The 20,506-nt window shown below is 40.4% G+C and overlaps 1 protein-coding gene across 4 annotated transcripts in view; it reads left to right on the forward strand.

Annotated features, from left to right (window-relative positions):
- Positions 1-8,761: 8,761 nt before the first annotated feature.
- Positions 8,762-20,506, forward strand: part of bahcc1b (BAH domain and coiled-coil containing 1b) — a 76,831-nt gene continuing 65,086 nt past the window's right edge. For 3 of the 4 annotated variants that reach the window (XM_042507338.1, XM_042507341.1, XM_042507342.1), the window contains exon 1: positions 17,636-17,831. The gene's annotated coding sequence lies outside the window, so the exon portion shown is untranslated. Of the gene's footprint in view, positions 8,976-17,635; positions 17,832-20,506 lie in introns of those variants that run through there. The other variant, XM_042507340.1, reaches the window with a different exon arrangement.

Here is a 20,506-nt window from a genome sequence, read left to right on the forward strand (position 1 = left end):
AATAAACCCACTTCCTCCATGTATACCTGTCACCCCTGAGCACAATCAATGAAACGCCCCCGTTTGCTTCGTGTCAGGAGCAGACTGCATTACCACGGGTGTAAAAATTCATCTGGGGAAGAGGCCACTTGTTGCTGGAGATGACGACAGCCGGCTGGGGAAGAGGAGGAACAGGGAGAGAGGAGGGAGGGAGTGGGAGAGGTAGAATAATTTAATTCCAGTAAGATGGATGTTTTAATGCATCTGAGTCATGTGAAGTCCTCCACAACGTGCCAAATAAAACATATCTGTCTTTATGGACACGGGGATGATATTGGAGTAGAAAGGTGGTGAAGAGTTGTCAGTTATGCAGTTTCTCTACATGCGTTTCTCATGCATAAGACATTTTCATTTAATTTCATTCAAATAGCTTTATTAGCATGAACAAAAATGTTATGCATTTTCTAAACAAACAAACTGCATATATTCATTCATTACATATACATATTAAATTTAAAGGTCCATCTCCCTCTCAGTGTGTGTATATATATATATATATATATATATATATATATATATATATATATATATATATTAGGGCTCATCGTGGTTGGCTCATCATCCACTCTAGCTTTAAAACTCAGCCCAGTACAGCGACTGTAAATTGACTGTACAAGACTGTAATGTTTCTTTTCAACGTGAGTTTAAAAAAAAATTAACTATTAATCAATCAATGCCTAAATGGCATTGTGTTTAACACTGAAAGCGCTGATACACACACACATATATACATACATATCAACAAAGTAACAGTTAACAATATATCAATTCAAAATCAGTAATAAAGTAAGTAAAGTAGGAGTGATGTAAGAGTAATGAATGAAAAGGCAGAGAGTGAGTTGTGAGGGGGTGAACTCCAGCTGTTATGTGTGGTGTTGGTTATCTCTCAGGCTGACATGCACTGACATATTCCTGTTTCTGTGGTGTTGATACTGTTTTCTCCAAGTAGATGTTGCATTTTAATCTGGTCAGAGAGTGATCAAAATCTTAGAGTTTACATGTAATTTTTATAAAGGACTCTGTTCTAATGTCTTCATTCGTGCTACATTGTAGCAGGAGATGTTGCTCTGTCTCCACCTGTCTCTGTGGACAGATCTGACACAGGCTGTCTTCTCCAGGCAGCCAGGTGTGTCTGTGTGGGTCAGTCTCTACAGCCCGGCTGTAATGACTGAGTCAGTGCGTAATTGGTGTTAGTTAATAGTTTATTTCTTAGTAGCATCGAAAAAAACAGTTCAACAGATCTCTGTATTATCTGGTACGTGGATTAGCTCTGGGCTGATGAAACCAAAGGGCAATTAAGGCTTTTTCTTTGAACCACATTTGGTTAAAATCAAATCAAACCCAGAGCAATCATGCTTATAATAACCATGAACCCACAAACTATCCCATTTTTTCTTCAGTTCCCTTTCATCAGCTCAGTAAATCCTCTGAACTTTTTCACTCTCCTCCTCAGCCTCCTGGTATCACCGCATTCTCTAAGTCCCATGATCAACAGAGGGTGTGTATACACAAGCTATTGTTGTCGGGGAAGATGGTTGTGTCAATGAAGCAGCTTTGTCAGTTGACAATACACCCATACTTCCTGATACTACACCTGTAGCAGCATCAGTTTACAGTTGCGTTACAGCAAATACACCTGTGCTAACCTCGATAATGCTGAGTGAGCTGAATGACTGAGGTTTTTCTTCTTTTGCATTCTGCATTATAATTTTACCATTACGTAAAGCTTGCATGAAAACTTAACGCAAATGTTTGAATAAAATATGTAAATTTTTTTCTCAAAATTTACTAGAGTTTATTAGCCTTTAATGGTCATCTAGGTCTCAAAATTCCACCATCAGACAATTTGTGTTTTTTAAAGGAATTCTTCACCCGCAACATTTTTTTAAAGCCAATACTTCTCATACCGTGTTACATTGAATTTGTGAAGAAAACTTTGTTTTTCTCACACACCAAACACATGCATTTTTGCTAAAACCTTACTATTTAAAACATTTTGGCAAAAACAGTCTCACGCACGACTAGTAGCATGCCTGGGCAAGCACATACATTTGAACTCTGCTCAAGCATTCCACTGAGCAGAAGTCAAACGCACACGCTTGTCAAGGTGCTACTAGTCTGTGCGTACGACTGTTTATGCAGAAGTGTTTTAAATGGTTTCGGTAAAAATGTAAGTGTTTAGGAAGGAGGACACTTAAAAACTCAGCAGTGTCAACCTTTGCTGATTTCACACACAGGCCTACAAGGCATTACACTTCTGATATTTTTGATACTTTGCAAGCGAATGAACCGCATGAGGTATTTGTTCTTCAAACAGCCTATGTCCAGCTCCGGGCCTCGTTGTGGTGAGGCACCTGATATTCTGGTGATGTTTAGCTTAACTAACCTTATCTGGGTGTATTAATTGCAGCCACAGGCCGTTGGGTCAGACCACAGACCAAAAAGAAAAGAAAAAAGGAAAGATAGCATTAAAGATGGCAACAAGAGGGGAAGGACAGCGTAAAAGTGAGTCGGCTCTGTTGTGGCTTGAACTGATTGGATCAGAGTTGAGTTGACCTCTGACCTCCCAGCTGGGCCTGAAAACAGGGTTCTGACACACACTTCCCTTTTCTTCTCTCAGGCAACAGCCACTGCAGAGATCACATGACTCTCCGGGCCGGCCATGCCAGGCCCGCGTGACACTGCCGCTGCAGATGTGGGGAGAAGGGGTAGAAAAAATTATAAAAGGAAGAAAAGAAGTTTTTAGTGAGAGATTGGAAGGGGAACAAGGGCTAGGGGGTGACATGGAGAACAAGCAAACGCGTCAGCAGACAGCGTGGAGGGGTGGGGGTCCACAAAGCTAGCTTTGTTTCAATTCTGGCTGCTGCATTAGCAGCTGCAATAAAAAAAAGCTCAGAGAAGAGGATGGGTGGACGATGGCATGGAGGGGTGAATGGCCCGGCATGACGTTTAAGAGATGTCTCTGTTTGTCACTTCACTACACTGTGTTTTAATGCTGCTTCATAGAATATGCATACACGCCATAACTCATAGAGAGAGATTAAAACCTACATGGCGGATTCAAGATAAAGGCACCACTGTGCGCAATGATGTAACACTCTTTTATGACTGATATGCATTACAATATGAGAGCACAGATGAAAGAATTTAGTGCTTTGGCAAGAAGTCATATCCCAGGATGCTTTGCTCTCTTAGCTCACCCTTTTGTGGCCGTCTCAGTTATGCAGCAATGCTCACCTATGGGGTCACTAGGCCTCTATAAACTTCAAGAAGTGCACCGGTGTGTGTATTTCTGTGTGTGTATACAGTGCACTTGCCTCTGGGGCAAACAACCTCCATTCTCCAAAAATCACATGACCACGTAAACTGCAGAAACAGGCACCATCTTTAGGTCCGGTGGCACCTTGAAGTGTTTTCCATTTGCCAAAGAGGAGCTGGCCTCAAATTGGAACCAGAAACAGGTTTAGTGTCTGATTCTTAACCTATCGCAGCTGTGTCACACATGCACACAAATATCCGGCGTCCACATACACACACGTGCAGCAGGCTCTGAACGGGGTTAAGAGTGAGCAACTGTATTACACCACAGCAAATGAGAAGCATCACATCTAGAGAGCAAATCTTCAACATTTGTCCACGTTTATCAATACTGCCATATGCCAACAACATCATGATCGGCTTAAAAGCTTGACGGAAACACACACACAAGGACAAGTATTGTCTTTTCTGCAGCTGCTGTGTTTTGCAATGAATATTACAGATGTTTCCTGTATAAACATGACGTAAAAGGTGACATTTTGGGAAACAACTCGCTCAAGAAACAAGGATGTTTCAATGCCATGAGACATAACCTTTTCCCAACAGATGCTACATATATAATCCATACTTTGTGAAGGAATCCAGGAGTGAAAACCACCTGACACCTGTGATAGTATCTCAGTGAGGTGTGTTTACCCAACACTAGCAGAGTGTGGAGCAGGGAGGGTCCGGGCTGGCCGGGGGCTTAGCTGTAAACTAGTCTTGTTTGGGAGCGTTCTAATGAGGAGAGAAGGGTCACGTTTCAGGCTGCAGGCGATGGCTTGAGTGCAACAGAATTGTCCTTCATCAGATGGATGAGTGAGTGTATGGACGGCAGTAATTTAAGGGTTTGGTGTAAGGCCAGCTGCACTTCTCTAACAGCCGAAACTTTGGTCAAAAGAAGAGAACCAAAGGCATCGCAACTATGACAGGAAGTAAGCAACAGTTTCCATGCGCTCTTCTGAAGAATATCCATCGTAATGAAGATATTCTTTGAGTGTTAAAACAGAGAGGATCTCTTCAAAAGTGTTTAAAAGTGACAAAAATATGTTGCATAAGCTGCCACACATTATGTATTGATACATTCCAACCACAGAAACTGTAAATGTGTGCAGGAAAACTGAACCGCGTGAATGTTTTCCAGGGAAAGTAATGATGATGAGGCTTTATAAGATGGGACAAAGAGGCTGGGTTTGTTCCAAAGGCTGTGACAATATTATTAGTTGTCAGTTGTCACTGCTGGGATGCATTCAGGACAAACACTTGATTTTCCTAGATGCTCCAGAAAAAGGGATTTTAAATAGAAAAATACACACATCAGTTATGTAAGACTAACAGAAATGTCACAAGTGCAGGTAAAAATTCTGCAAATGTTTCAAAATTAAATTCAAACATTTATCTAAATGCACTGTAAAATCTGTAAGGTTGACGTGACTGAATATAATCTTGGGGACTGATTGCCTTGAAAAAGGAAACTAAATCCAACTATAATCTCAATCAGTGTTTACTTTATATCTAAGTGTTAAGTTGACTTGTAATTTAATTGTTTTGCTTAATTTTGTGAAGTTGTTGCAACTTAAAAATGACAAGTGAAATGACTTTGTTCTTTCTAAGTGTTAACAACTTCAGTAAACCAAGTTAGTCTGACTTAACTTGACCATCATAAAGAGGATTTTGCCAACGATGACGTTTGGAGATCTGCAAATTCTGTTTTGTTAACATGTTTAAGGAAATACAAATATGACTGACTAGTTTGCAACTAGCAGAAACAGAGGCACAGTGAAAGTTGTTTATTGAAGTTGTTAAAACTTAAAAAGATTGATTTAATTAAACTTGTCATTTCTAATTTGCACCACTTCACAAAATTAATTAAATATAACTAAATTTTAAGTAAACTTAACAATTAGATATAAAGTTAACATAAGTTAACATTAATAGTTATATTTACTTATATTTTTCAAGGCAATCAGTTTCCTAGATTTTTTTTTAAGCAAAATCAACTTAGCAGATTTTACAGTTAACAGAATACGATAAATCAGAATAAAAATATAGAATAATAGGATGAAAATATCCTTAATGACTTTGACCAAAATGTAAAATGGGGTTTGGACTAACTGCAAAACCCACAATGCAACAGTAGGCCATTACAGAGACAAATAAAGGTCACGCTCCTGAGTGGGTGGGGTCTGCCGTGACCCTCCTACTTCCCTTTCCCATAAATCCTTTCAAAGGCAAAGCCAAAACCAAACTGGAGGGATTTATGGATGTATTGTTGTTGCTTTTGGTCTTGAGAATAGTTTCTATTTTTCAACACTGTGATGAGGGCAGTGCTGGTTTGGAAAAGTCATAATAGAATTACTTAGCTTGAGCTCTGGTGAGTTTGTTTTGGTGAAGCATATTTCTTGTTGTTAGATGGAAATGTCTGATGTCACTCGACTCAAATGTTTTCATGCAGCTCAGAAATTTACAACAGCGATGACTGCAGATTACTTTTGTTGTGATGTTATTGTGCCATCACAACATTTGGGTTTATTGGGGTGTTTTTTGGGATGTCACAGTAATAACGCATAGAATGAATATAAATCATAAATGACATTTGAAAACTGCTGACATGGATCGATATGACAAACTCATTTAACCATTTATATACACTGGGAAAATATATATTCTCACACAAATTAGGAGAAAAATATAGATTCAAAGGAAGATTGTCTACTCCACTTTATTGTTTCTGACTACATTAATATTTTAATGACATTCATCTTAAATTTTCAAGTGAAAAAAGTTATTTGTGAACCGAAAACTCACATGCGGAACCTAAAAATATAGGAAACCGATTGTCTTAATTAAAGTAAGTAAATTTAACTATTAGTTAGTATTTCATTTCTAATTGTTAAGTTTACTTACTATTTTACAAATATTTTACAAACTTAATTTTGTGAAGTTGTAACTTACAAAGAACAAGTTGATTCCAAGTTATTTTTTTAAGTAGGCCTAATAGCAACTTAAGACTTTAAGTATACCAAGGAAGTTGGACTTAATTGAACAGTTTGATGTATTTTGATGTATTATATTGATATTTGTGATTAAAATGCATGACATGGAGTCCTGTTGAAATCTTAAGTAAAGTCAAAGAGAAAGATTAAGTCTAAAGATTTTTTTATAAGACTTAAAGGTGGATTTGTTTTGATTGTATAATTTCGTTTGTCTCCAACCCCAGTCTCGTCGTAAGATGTTCAGAATGGCGTTTGGTTAAAAAGAAAATAATGATGCAAACAATCATTCTTTGTTGTTCTTACTGTATTTATCAATTGCAATCCGTTTCCTAAATACTCCACTGTAACAAAGGGGGTTTGGGGGTTACCAAAATTCATTTTTAGTTCTCCTAATTAATCTTCTGTAGTTCAAATTATTTGACATACTAAGATGAGTCAACAAAAAATGTTATATCAACACGTTTCTTTGAGTGTAATAAACTTGACACCTTATGTTGACACAACTTTACTAAGTCAAAGCAACAACATGACTTAACTGAGTCAAGTTGGGTCAACATTTTATTTTATTTATTTATTTATTTACAGTGGCGGATTGAACATAACTGTTCAGTTAAGTCAGACTAACTTGGTTTCGTTAAGTTGCTGTCACTTATAAAGAGCAAGTTAGTTTTACTTTTCATTTTTAAGTTAACTTTAAAAATGGAATAAATGCAGCAAAATTTTTAGTAAACCTTACAAACATATAAGTAAAGTAAACATAGCCTAAGAATAGTCACAACCTTTTTCAATACAAAGGGTTTTTTAAAGTAAGCGTAAGTCAGGAGCTTGTGTATGTAGAGAGAAAACAACAACCCAAGCAAACTAATCACAGCAGTTATTCTAATATAAGCTAGTTGGGTGAATTTCCCCCAAATTGAAATAAATTGAAATAAATCTGTTCCTCATTTTGCCGGAGACCCCTGGACCCGCCCGGAGGTGCCCACAACCCAAAGTGGGCTCCCCCTCTCCTTCACTCTGCACACCCCCACCTCGGCCCTGCTCCTCCTGGACGCCGCGGTGATGCAGGGGTTAACGTGGTGACGTGGTGCTCCTGAAGCGGTGACCCACGGGGGCAGCCGGTGGGGGCTGCAGGGGGAGAAGAGGAGAAAGCCGAGGCTGAGGTCCCGTTCGTGTAGGGGAGGGAAGAAGACTCCAACAACACGCCGCGTTTCTGCAATTATTTCCAGGCTGCAGCTCGTTCACTCCGCTTCTTCCGCATTCATCTCCAACCTGCGGCACATTTGTTTTACGCATCTTCAGTAAAACGCCCTCCCGAATGGAAACTGTGTGTGTGTGTGTGTGTGTGTGTGTGTGTGTGTGTGTGTGTGTGTGTGTGTGTTTAACTCCACGATTGTTTGCAATCATGTCTTTGTTTCAGAGCGACACACTGAAGCAGCCTTGAGCTCCGGGAGATAAATTCACTTTTACGCACAAACTTGTCTGGACCGTTTGGACTTGATCAAAGCTGCAGGGCAAACAAATGCCGTGGACTCTTTAACGCCTGTGCTAAACGTTTATAGTGCTCTTACAATTGAACCCGTGTGTGCACGACCAGTGTATGTTTGCGTGCGCCGGGCCGACCGGTCATCCTCCCAACAAAATGCCTCTGAAACTCGGGACAGCACCTTTATATAAGCGAGCATTGATGTAGTAAAAAAAAAAGGTGGGTAAACTGTGACCTCCAGACGGTAATTAGGGATATCATTTGGCAAACAGCTATAAACAAATATCAGTTGGATTTTCAGGGAAGTGCTGATTGCTCCTTTTCATGCCAGACTCGGAACTATTCCGCAAATAAAACACCGAGCGTCGCTTGCCATCCACCACATCGCGGTTATAGGTTAAACACATGGTGCAAAGACAGAGTAATGATTACCCAAAATAGTTCACTTTGATAAAACTTGTAAGGTCAGAAAGATGTGGAAGGATTGATAGGCCTCCTGTCCTCGTCCTCCACCATGCACAGATTCAGCACTATCACAAACGAAAGTCAGGAAAAAAAGGTGTGTGCGTCTTGGTGTGTGAGTGAAGCCTTCTTGTAGGATATCTTTGTTTCTTTGGGTGGAGGTGGGTGTATTCCTGGTGTGGAACTCATTGATGATGTCCCTTTGCCCCCTCCCCTGATTAAAAAACTGAAAATGCAAGAAAGCTGCATTCTGCTCTACTGAACAAGACGAGACAGAGTGCATGGGAAAGAGAGGGAGAGAGAGAGGGGAAGAAAGAGAGAGTCTCTCCATCAATTTTCTGTTTAATGTCAGTGCTCCGGCTCCATTGTGGGAGAGAGAGGACGCGTCATGCAGACATAAATTTGCTATTACACAGCCTCACGGAGACTCACATCTACAGGATCCGGAGCTTGTAGTCGGGAAAACCCCTCGGCGGACAAATTCAGCAGAGAGCTAACGTGGAGAGGAAGCAGAGCGCTATTTAAGTCCATACATTTGAATGCGCGTTGGTTTGGATAACGCGCGTATGAGCAGGATTTTTTTTCTCTCTTCGGGTTGTCAAGTTTTTTGAAGGAGGAAAGACTATTTTTGTTCGTTTATTTTTGAATTTATAACCATAAATACAATTATGTGATCTATGGAGACGGTCGTTTTATAGGTAGGTGTTGGGTTTTGTACTATGTTTAATCATTTGCAGTGGGAGGACTTTTTAAAACCAGAATTATTTTCTGTTTTTTAAAGGAGTTTTCACACTCTTGTAGTTTCTAACGGCTTAATTTGGGGACAGCGCTAAACTGTAAGGTTTTTATGATGGCAGCCGTATTTTTAGTCGTAGTTCCAGGGTTTCATATGTGTCCAAGAGAAAAAAGGTGCTTATTTGCGTATTTAGGTGGTGCTGATCATGCGGACTGGGCTACTTTTTTAAATTTACAACTTCCACGAAAAAAAGTTTGCGCAATCATTTTTTACGCCTCAAACAATGTGTCATCACTTCACAAACTTTTAGTGTTTTGTCTTGTAATGTTAATTAGCAATATAGAAAACGCGAATGGATGGATGATTTCTTAAATTTTATTTTAAAATCACGACCTTTTCTTGAGTTTTAAGTTGAAGTTATAAGGAGGTTTATCAGTTGGGGCCTCTCGGGGTGCATGTGCCAATACAATGGCGCACGCAGGCACGCACGCACGCACGTACGCATACACAAACAAGGTGATTCAGCCATGTAAAGCGTAGTTGATCAGCTCCACAGTTGGGTGTTATAGTTTGTCGGGCTAACTTGTGTTGTATTAAGTTACAGGGTAACACTGTATATGGATACTGAGTCTGTCTATCTCTGTCTCTGTCGCTCTCTCTCTCTCTCTCTCTCTCTCTCTCACACACACACACACACTCACACACACACACACACACCACCACCAATAGCTTCTGGCAACACCGTTGGCCATAAAGCCAGTCATGCGAGATGACATACGTCTTTTTAGGTCACATTTATGATTTTTGACTTAGTTTGACAAAGTGCCAATAAATACAAGAGGTCTCGATTTATTTTATTATATTTTTTTGCTGACAATTTGTTTAACTCATTACAATCAATTCAAATACAATGTCCATACTGTTTTTTTACTCACGGTTTTACTGTTAAGCTGCAATGTCCAGTGAAGGGACATTTCTACATTTAACACCTGCTTTCGTCTCATCTCTCAAACTAACAATTATTAAGTTTGTGTTTATCTGTATCTTTTTTATTTTATTTTATTTTTATATTTTAGGGATAACACTTATAAAGTAAATGTCCGAAAATCAGCTTAAAAACATATAAGTAAAAATATTGTTGAATATATAATTCGCAGTAATATTACAATGTTCACAAGCAATTAAATAGTAGCATTCTGGATCATGCAGTGGATAGGTTGCTGTGTGAAAGTTTATTTATAATTTCTTTGAAAGTTTGACACAGCAGGTCGTTCAGTCCCAAATGTTTCTGGCTCCTGTGATCATCCAGTAACACGCTGTTGCTTTCGACATGCAGCCTTAACCAAGAACTCAAAATTAAATCGTTGTTGGATGAGTTTTCTTTCCAGAGATGATCCAGATGTGATCTGATTAGGTGTAATCCTCTACCAACAACAAAATATGACCAACATGGTTAAACAGCAACAGTCTGCAGGAGGAGACGATGACTGATTACTGAAAATGTTTTTCTCACTGTTGAAAGTTTTTTCATTGGAGTCAATTGCTGGTGCGTCACCAAAGCACATTATGGCTCACTGTTGAAGTTTTGAGTCATGCAAAAACCATTGTTGCAAAGTGAGTCTTTTTCCTGGTTGAAATAATCAATTGATTGAAATTTTGAAGGCTGAATTGCAGAAGGTCAGCTGACCTGTTGACCCCATGGCCGGTAAACTTTGAACATTTTTCTTTTGCTTTTCCAAAAACAAAAACGTCCTTAATTTTATGTGTTTAATTTTAAGTGTGCGTGTGTACACAGTGACAGAAAAGAAAGCGTTATAGAAATACTGGAAGAATAAAATGACATTAGGTCGGTCACGTGCCAGATGTACGATATATTTAATCCCATTATTTGCGTGTATAATATCAACATTTCACGACGTGCTCAGTTCACTTCCCCGGCTGTGAAGATTCAATTCTCCTCCCTGTCTGAATACAAACTACTGCATAAGCTTACAGCGCAAACACACGCAGGACGGCACGCTATGGCTGCTCATGTTCAAATGATAATTAAAGCCTCCACCTGCGTGTTTTTGATGGCCCATAAATAGATGCTGGTGCTTTCATCTCATCCACACAGGCCTGGTGGTGGTTACAGCCGGATATATGGCTGTGTGGCAGGCACTAATTTGGTGCCCAAGCCATTCCCTCCGTCACCATCAACACCGCCATCATCATGTTCTTCTAACTGCGCCATCATCCTCTTCATCTGATGGCACGCACCTTAAGTCACCCAAGATTTGAGGTCTCTTTTCAGAGGCACATTTCATTTTTCATGCCGGCCATTTCACATATGAACCGTTGCGAGGCTCCTCTCCAGCCTATCTGTCAAGATGATCAGAAATAGCAGCATCCGTCCTGTGCGCACACAGAGAAGAAAAGGTCATGTTGTTTTTGTGTCCAGTCAACTTCTGACTCCATCACGTCTTCTTCTACTACGGTGCCAGTGTTGTTTGCTGAGGTTGATATTTACAGCGTGTTGGCCAGCAAAAGGAGAAGAAAGGCTTCCTGAACGACATCAGCGCTGTTACACGCCCAGAGCGCACAGAACAGCCTTGTTTTTCATAAACCCAAAAGCTTGGCAGCGCTACATTACGCATGCTTCTATACTCTAATATGACTCTATTGTCTCATGAGGTTGCACCACCTTTAGACAGCCGGGGCGTCTCCCTTGGTGAACGGCCCTGTTTGGAAATTCGCATCATTAAAGGGCTATCAGGAATATCTGGAGAGAATAGGATGGCTGCCCCGTATGGAGGGCCTCCCGTGGAGACAGCTCTCCATTTGGACCTCATTTAAAACCAGCCTCTCCAATGTATTTCCCCTTGACTGTGAATTATGCGTTTTTTATGCGTTCCTATTTAGACGTTCAAAAGTTTATTCAATCAATGTTACGGATGCAGTGAAGAATATGGCACCCACTTTAAAGGCACCTCAACTACTTTTCGATGTGTGGAAAATAGCTTCACGGAGACATAACTCCCCGCGCGATGAAGTTGCAGTTTCTCAAAAAGAACACGAGACTGCATGCCAGGTTGCACAAAAAAATGTCAAAATTATAACACAAAAGCATCAAAATTTGACTATAGGTAATGTTTGCATGCTTACATAATAAATCAATTTACACGTAAAAGTAAAGGCGTAAAGACGCCACATGTCCAGAACAGGGAAAAACTGGGACCGGGATGTGTGACTCCTTGCCATTGAGGAAGAGTCGTGCACACACCGGTCGGTGCGAGGGAAGAAAGGGGGAGAGAGAGAAAAAGGGAAGAAGGAAGCGAAGAAGGGAAGGTGGAAAAGTGTCAGTCAGGAACGCTTCATTGCTCGAGGACAATCCGCGCGCAGGACCGGTCTGTTTCAAGAGCAATCAGTCAATCCGCATTAATTATCCGCGCGCGCCCCCCACCCCCCCGTATAGGGTAGCTCGCGCTGGCACAAGGACCAGTGGAGGCTCTCTCTCTCTCTCATCTCTCTCTCTCTCTCTCTCTCTCTCTCTCTCTCTCTGTGTGTGTGTGTGTGTTTATGCTTTCTCTCTTTCGCTCTCTCTCCGTGCACACACGAACACACTCATCAACACACACACACACACACCCAACCCCCACCTTTTAAGTGAAAAAGAACCAATAAAAATCAAGCTATAAAAGGCTTTTCCTTGTCACTAAATAATTAAATGCAGATTTCTGTTTTAAGTGCCGGACCCCTTTTGTGAGCTGCGGAACAGGATTCTTTATTGTCCCTGTGTCATTAGTGCCGAGGACAACACTGTTGGAGGAGAGAACATAGAAACTAGAAACTAAGTCATTACAAAATAAAATATAGGCCCTAATAATGTATAGACTATATCGACATTTATTCTGGAATTTTATTTTTTGCTAAGTTGTCCTAATAGACTGGAGAAAACTGACTAATTTTACTAACTTGCTGCAATGAGCGATTCAAAAATCCTGAGAGAAGGCTACAAATTAATTTGTTGCACTAATTTGACAATATTACAGTGAACTGTGAATTTGTACTATCACTGCAAACTTGTTGGATAAAGTAATAGCCCTATTGGGATCCACACTGACTGAATCCAATGTGTGACACAGAATATTCAAGAATAAAATATATTTTTTCTTATTATTGAGGCTGCAAAAACAATTTAAAGCCTACATTTTTGATGGACCTGGAGCACCAGCTCGAGTTTTGCAACTCCACAAAAGTTTGTTTTTTTCTCATCTCAGTGGACGCTAATGCATAAATGACAATTCATGCTTGTCTCGCTGATTGCAGAGCATATTTGGGTGACTAAAATATCGACTTGGAACCACTGTGGAAGAACATAGCTAGATCAGACTTTTGTATACTGTGTCATTTGGATCTACGTTGTGTGTGTGTGTGTGTGTGTTGTGTGTGTGTGTGTGTGTGTGTGTGTGTGTGTGTGTGTGTGTGTGTGTGTGTGTGTGTGAGTGTCTGTGTGCGCGTGTGTGTGGACACGTGGTGGCTGAAGCCCATTGCAGAGCGCAGGGCTTTGGAATGCAGGCTGCTATGTAAATAGGAAAAGAGGGTAACGATTATCTAATTACGGACGTGATAAATCTGCTCGCTTTGGCGTTATTTGATTTGAATTATATATGTATCAATTAAGCCCACTATATAGATGAAAGCCTCGTTTTCTTCCATGCATACAATTTATAAGCTATCTATCGGCTGCATACTGGCTTGGGTCTCCTTTGTCCAGTGTGTTTTGTTGGAGGGGGCTGGACCCAACGCAAGAGAGTATGTGATGTTAAGGACATCATCAGTTTGAACAATATTCATGTAGTTTATGAGGTGCGTGTTCACTGTTGTCAACTCTGGACAAGTTCAGTTGAAAGGATAATGATTTGCTTTCATGCAGCCGTACATGGATGAATTCTTGCTGCGTTCAGTTCATTGTAAGACTATGATAAAAACCCTTGTTGCTGCAAACACACACACACACACACTATGTGTGTGTATATATATATATATATATATATATATATATATATATATATAGCCTAGTTGTGTCACTTTCACATTGGTTAAATCAAGTTTTGTTTTATTCCTATTATAATTTGTTTTATGTGATATTAATGTGACACACTAAGCGAACGTTTTCTCAACTGGGAAAGACATTTACACTCATCTATATTTCACAATAAATATTTTCTTTAGCCTATTTTTGTAAATTTATAGCCTAGGCCTATTTTTTCACTACCAGTTCATCAATGACTTCTTTTTCTGTTCTCTTTTTTCAGAAACAATTAATGACGTAATTTATTATTATAACTGACCTACGGTTTAAGCTGCTGCGTTAAAGCGGAAATGTCCACTTAATTATTGAACAGTTGGTAATAAAAAAAGTTTAAGTCAACATTTTATGCTCAGTTGCACAATAAGAGCCAAGCCTTGATAATCCAATGTAGTCATTGTTTTAACATATAGATGAGAAAATCTTGTAATTCATTTTCTTAACAGACCCATCGCTCTCTTTCCACCTTCTCCTTTGTCGACAAAAACTTTTCTCTCTCCGTGTTTGTGGAAAAAAGGAGCTCCCTCGAAGCAGCGCTATAGCTGTTTTCCGGTTCTTGTTGCCGTTCTCCCCTCCATTTTCTAAACACAAAGTTGTTATTGCACCATTCCGCGAATCTAGCCTCTACATTTAATACAACGTGTAATTTCCCCCCTTTTACCGTATTCCCTTTGATTAGTCACTCTTGACTCTCCTTTTGCTCTGGGGCCAACGGGGTTCGCCGTGGGGGGCCTTGAAACCGCCCCTCCTTATCTCCTTTCATCGTTCAGCGCGGGGCCGCCTTGAAACCGCAGGGGCAGTAATTGCTTTTTTCAGGCAGCCCAGTGCGGACTGGCCAGCAGCCAATCAGAGCCTTGTTTACACTCGGTGATTGACAGAGTTCTGGCACCGTGCCAGCCAATCAGGAGCCTCGCAGGGCTGAAGCCCTGAGTTTTAACCCTTTGTCTCCACGTATAAAACAAACCTGGACGAGAATATTAGCCTATAGCAGCTCATATATTTCGACATGGAAACACACAAGCCCATATCCTTCCACTTTTAATTGGCTAAATTAGTGAACCGTGCGCAAGGCTAACCCCGGGGACAGTAATGCTTTCAAATTATGCAGTGATTCAATTTGCCCGTGTGTACGCGCGTGTGTGACAGAGACAGGTAAACAGACATACAGCTATAAAATAGATGAAAATAAAGCAACATTATTAACCCTTTCCCAACAAAAGCCTTTTTGCGTTCAAGTGCATTTTCTACCTTTTTTAAAAGGACAGAATCCTTTTTTTATATATCTTACAGGGTGAAGTCAGGTAATGTGTGACATCAGGTAATGTGTGGCATCAGGTAAAATGGGACAAATACGATTTTAAATCTTGTGCTCTTTATATATTAGCAGCCAGAAACCAAATATGTTACTGCATTGTTATTGCAAATGTCGTTTACATGAAACACTTACAAGAAACAACAACTTTTATTGATCTGAGATAGTAGGGGCAGAGCAAAAAGCCAAAAAAAAAAAAAAAAATCCACTTGTCACAGAACTTGCAATTAAGCCATGTGGCATGTTGATTATCTCATCTTGGTCTAAAAGTCCTGCAGCTAACATCAGATATGATTGTAGGACATTGCATTATATTATTTGTTTGACTTCTATCAAAATGTTTTCACATCTCTATTTACTTTTTATGGGAAAGGGTTTTGAGTGATTACTATGCATTCAGGTAAAATGGGACAAAATACTCAATATGGCACCAGGGACACAGGCATTAAAAGAACAGTGAAAGCAGGAAGTTGGCAACTCTTTTTTCAGGAACAGCCACAGGTTACATTAAAACACAAACATGACTGTTCCATATTACCATACCTGCTGTCCCATTGTACCTGTACATGTTAGCAGACTGAGGCTGGGGTTCTTGATGTGTTTAAAGGTCCAAAGTTTCAAAATTATTTTATTTATCATCATAAATTTCTTCAAAGAAATATAGCAGAGAACCATAACAAGTTAGAAAAGCATTACTTGCCATTTTATGTAGATTTCTTGGTTATCTACCAAAAAGTGTCGCAAATTACCTGAATTCATTCTATCAATGGATTAACTGAGCTGATCAAAGTTGTTCAGAGTGGAGGCTTTACAGACGAAGCATACAATTTAAATCCTTTAGATTCACTCCCATTGGACACATTTTCTATATCAAACTTACACTTACCTTTGCACATAAGGTCCTAAACTTATATTACCTTAATGTGGCTGTGTGCAAAATGACATGAAATGACAAAATGAAAACATACACTGTAAAATCTGACAAGTTAATTTTACTTTTAAAAAAATCCAGGAAACCAATTGCCTTGAAAAATATAAGTAAATATAGCCTAAGTATTAGTATTATTTTTTTTAAACATTATATCTTACTGTTATGTTTACTTCAAATTTAGTTATATGTACTTTTTTGCAAGGTTGTTGCAACTTTAAAATAACACATTTAATTAAATCAGTCTTTTTAAGTTTTGGCAACTTCATTAAACCAAGTTCACTCTACTATAAATCTGTATTATGCTGTTTGCAAACCAGTGAATCATGTTTGTATTTTCCTAAATATGTTAACAAAGCAGAACTCACAGATCTCCAAACTTCATCAATGACAAAATTATCTTTGTTGTGATCAGGTTAAGCCAGACTATCTCGGTTTAGGGAAGTTGCTAAAACTGACAAAGAACTAGTAAATTTCACTTGTCATTTTTAAATTGCAACAACTTCACAAAATTAAGCAAAAACGGTTAATTCATAAGTAAACTCAATACTTAGATATGAGTAATCATGAATAAATATTTACTTTTTTTTTCAAGGCAATCGTTTCCCAAGATTATTTTAAGTAAAATCGTCTTGTCAAATTTTGCAGTGTACATGTTCAATAAATCAGACACAGATTCCGCAAATAAGGATTTATTTAGCAAAACACATGCAGTGGGGCGAGTGGGGGGAAAAAAAAGTGGATTTCCCTAAAGGAGCATCAATAAAACTATCACATCATCGCTGTCACACAGCAAAATAACGATAGAGCACATGCAGCATTTGAACTGAACTGCAGTGGGATCACACAGAATAGGCTAGATGCTGTTTGCTCTCCACCAGTGATCAGAAAGTGCAGGCAGCGCTGCACGGCTCCAGCTCCTCTCCTCTCCGCGCGCCGAGCTGTGCCGCCTGTCTCCTCGCATTTGCTTGTGCACGCAGTGCGCCGAGGGCTGCAAATCAAACGCCCGCCGTTTCGCTCCGCGGCTCCGGCGGCCTCCTCATTGGCTCGGAGCGGCAGCCAATAGCAACGTGTGTTTACCGTCGAAGGGGGGGGGGGGGGAGGTGGGGGTGTGTGTAGGAAAGGGTAGGGTGGGGCGGGGGCGCGGGTGGAGGGGCGCCTCACGGGCACGCTTTCACATTGTCGTTCTCAAACCAATAGGCCTGCGCGTTCACCCCTCCCCGCACACACACACCCCTCTATCCTCCTTCTCCTCCTCCTCCTCCTCCTCCTCCCGGCGTGTCTGAGTCTCCGGCTGCATGAACGAGCCTCGATTCACTACAAGCCTGAACTTCTACGATGCGTCTCTCCCATACCTCAACTGACTGCACAGCACAGTCTGCAGCAGCATAGGATGTAATCAATCCCACATGTTTCATCTCTGCGACTCGGGGATTTTCTCTTTGAATATTTTTGTACTTTTTCTTTCATTTTAAGCGACTCACCGCGCTATGGATATAACTTACCAGTAAGTGGCAAATTATTTTTATAACCGTGTTTTATAAATCTTTAGTGAATGTAAATTTTCGTTCAAGTGCTATACATGCAAGACAGACTCATCCAAATGTGCCGTTTTATTTAAATGGAGATCTATTTTTTTTTCAAAAAATAGTCCGCTATTATGAATTGCCATACCTTTAGAGAAGTAAATACTAAAATACAAGCAGATAGGCCCATGACTGTACAGAATCTAAAAGCATATTTAATTCATTAATTATAATATTTGCACGAAAGCAACATATCTCCAGATTTTACTGTATTTTAAAGGATTTATTTTTTTATGGAGCTCATCCCCACTGTGTTCTCTCCTGTCCAGTGTGGAGCTGTGGGCGATAATGTGTATCACTTTTTTTGATCTGACCTCTCTTCACAGCCAAATTACTTGTGGTTCATTCAGACGACTATTCAAAAGCAGCGCGCCTCCTCACGCCTGTAGTTTGTTAGATTCTAAATTGTAGATTATTCTTTGTTAGTTTTCTATTGTGTGTGTGTGTTTGTGTGTGTGTGTGTGTGTGTGTGTGTTTGAGAGGGATGGAGACAGTTTATTACAAACTGCAGTGCTCCCTGCACCCCCCCCCCCCCCCCCCCCCCTCCTCCTCCTCGGCAATGAAGGCTGTGCAGACGCCGGGCTGTCTTCGGCTCGGCCGGGCTTGTCTCTCCTGTTTAGCCGGCCTCTGAATATCCGGATTTAGTGTCTCGGTTATGCTTTGTGACTTTACTTTATTGCAAAATTGGTGAAGGCAGCGAGTTGGCCTCTGCAGCCGAGCCACGTTAAAACTGAATGTCTTAACATTTCTTTTTATCTTTTGTCCAAAGGTCCACGCGTTTATGATTTAATAGATTTCTTTACAAATAGCACAAAAAAGCGCATGTTTTTGGATTGAAACGTGGATTGCATGACATCTGAAAGACGCAATTCTTCGTGGATTTGCTGGCTTTTGGGTCAATGTAAAGTCGTTTTGGCCAGTATTTTATACTTTTTTAAAGGGGATTTTCGTCTGACGATAGTTTGACCCTTTGCAGGGCAATGTTGCTGGAGGTGTGTGCGTGTGCCTGTTTGGGAAATGCGCGTGTGTACGTGTGTGTGTGTGTGTGTGTGTGTGTGTGTGTGTGTGTGTTTGGGGCGGTGTGTATGCGCTTTGGGGGAGTCTGGGGGAAGTGGAAGTCTGAACGCCTTCCACGTACACACACACACACACACACACACACACACACACACACACACACAGTACAGAAGATCCAAATGATCATTTTTTTCTCCCCCCCAAACTGTTACGCGCGATCTGCTCACGTCGTTTTGTTTGCGTGGCGAGCGATAACACGGGATTTAGATTCAGGTTGTTAAATGTAGCCTGAGTGGCTCTCTGTTGACGTGGAATGTAAACACCGAGGACGTGTGTTTACGGCCTGAAAATTTAAAAATGTATAGACAAATGTCAGACGAGAGTGGTTTATGATTGATGTCCCGTAGAGAAGGGCCATTGTTTCTCACAGCCTAGGGGACAGGAGAGAGTCCATTTTGCCTTTCCCCTGTGCGCTTGCAGTAGCCTGCGTTTCTCTCCCTTTTTCAACCTCATTTTTTCCTCTTGCTGTCCACTAGATGTGGTCAAAAACGATAACATTGTGCCCACAAACAAAAAGAAAATTAAATTATTTAATGCACTCACAGTTTAGTTTTATATTCTTATGGGAGGCATTTAGAAATTTGCATACATTTGTTATGTTGTGTTTGGACGCACGCATCCACACTGTCAGAGAACTTTGTAGATTTTTCTACTAACACAATTCCTGAAAGTTGGGAGTCCTTGAGTGTGTGTGTCTGTGTGTGTGTGTGTGTGTGTGTGTGTGTGTGTGTGTGTGTGTGTGAGAGAGAGAGAGAGAGAGAGAGGGAGAGAGAGAGAGAAAGAGAGAAAGAGAGTGTGCGTAAAGGAGAATATCCGAGCTTATATCCCTGTGCACTTCATAAGGTCCACCAGAGCATTTGATATTTTCTTTGTTCCTTTATCGTTGATTCCTGGGAGGTGCTATCAGCATCTACAGAGCGCTAGATGGACGTGCCATGCATTGAGAGGCCTAATAGATGGACTGCTGAGGTGTGTTTGGTGAACGCAGGCGCCCAGCTCTCCCTATCTGAGCGTCACACGGAGCCCTATTTAAGTAAATGACCTAGGCTATAAGGCATACATATAAAGTCGATGATTTCCTAGTCTATTTCACTGTTTATTGCCCCGCTCTTTCGCACTGGAGCATAAAGGTGATTTGATTTGTGTTTGTGATTACAGTGTAGCCTATACGCACTGTATATGTATGTGGCAGAGATGCATGGCGTTTGCCATTGCCAGGAGGCGAGGGGCCACTGCTGCTGACCCCGAAGGAGTTGACAGAAATAGCTGTTTCATCACTATTTCATATTAATAAGCAATTCCGCAAATATGAATTGGGCACCAGCTATAAAAAAGGCAAACATAAAATGTGAAACAAGTTTGGTTAATTCACACAAAAAAAACATTAAAGTAAGATTTAATTCCGGAAAGCAGCATCAAACACTACTGATCTCAGGCAGAAATGGATTTCCTTTTTAAATAAAATAAATAAATATAGAATATCCTGTCTTAAGGTGACACAACCACGTGTTAAGTGCAT

Source organism: Plectropomus leopardus, chromosome 19 (assembly GCF_008729295.1).
Source record: "Plectropomus leopardus isolate mb chromosome 19, YSFRI_Pleo_2.0, whole genome shotgun sequence".
NCBI lineage: Eukaryota > Metazoa > Chordata > Actinopteri > Perciformes > Serranidae > Plectropomus > Plectropomus leopardus.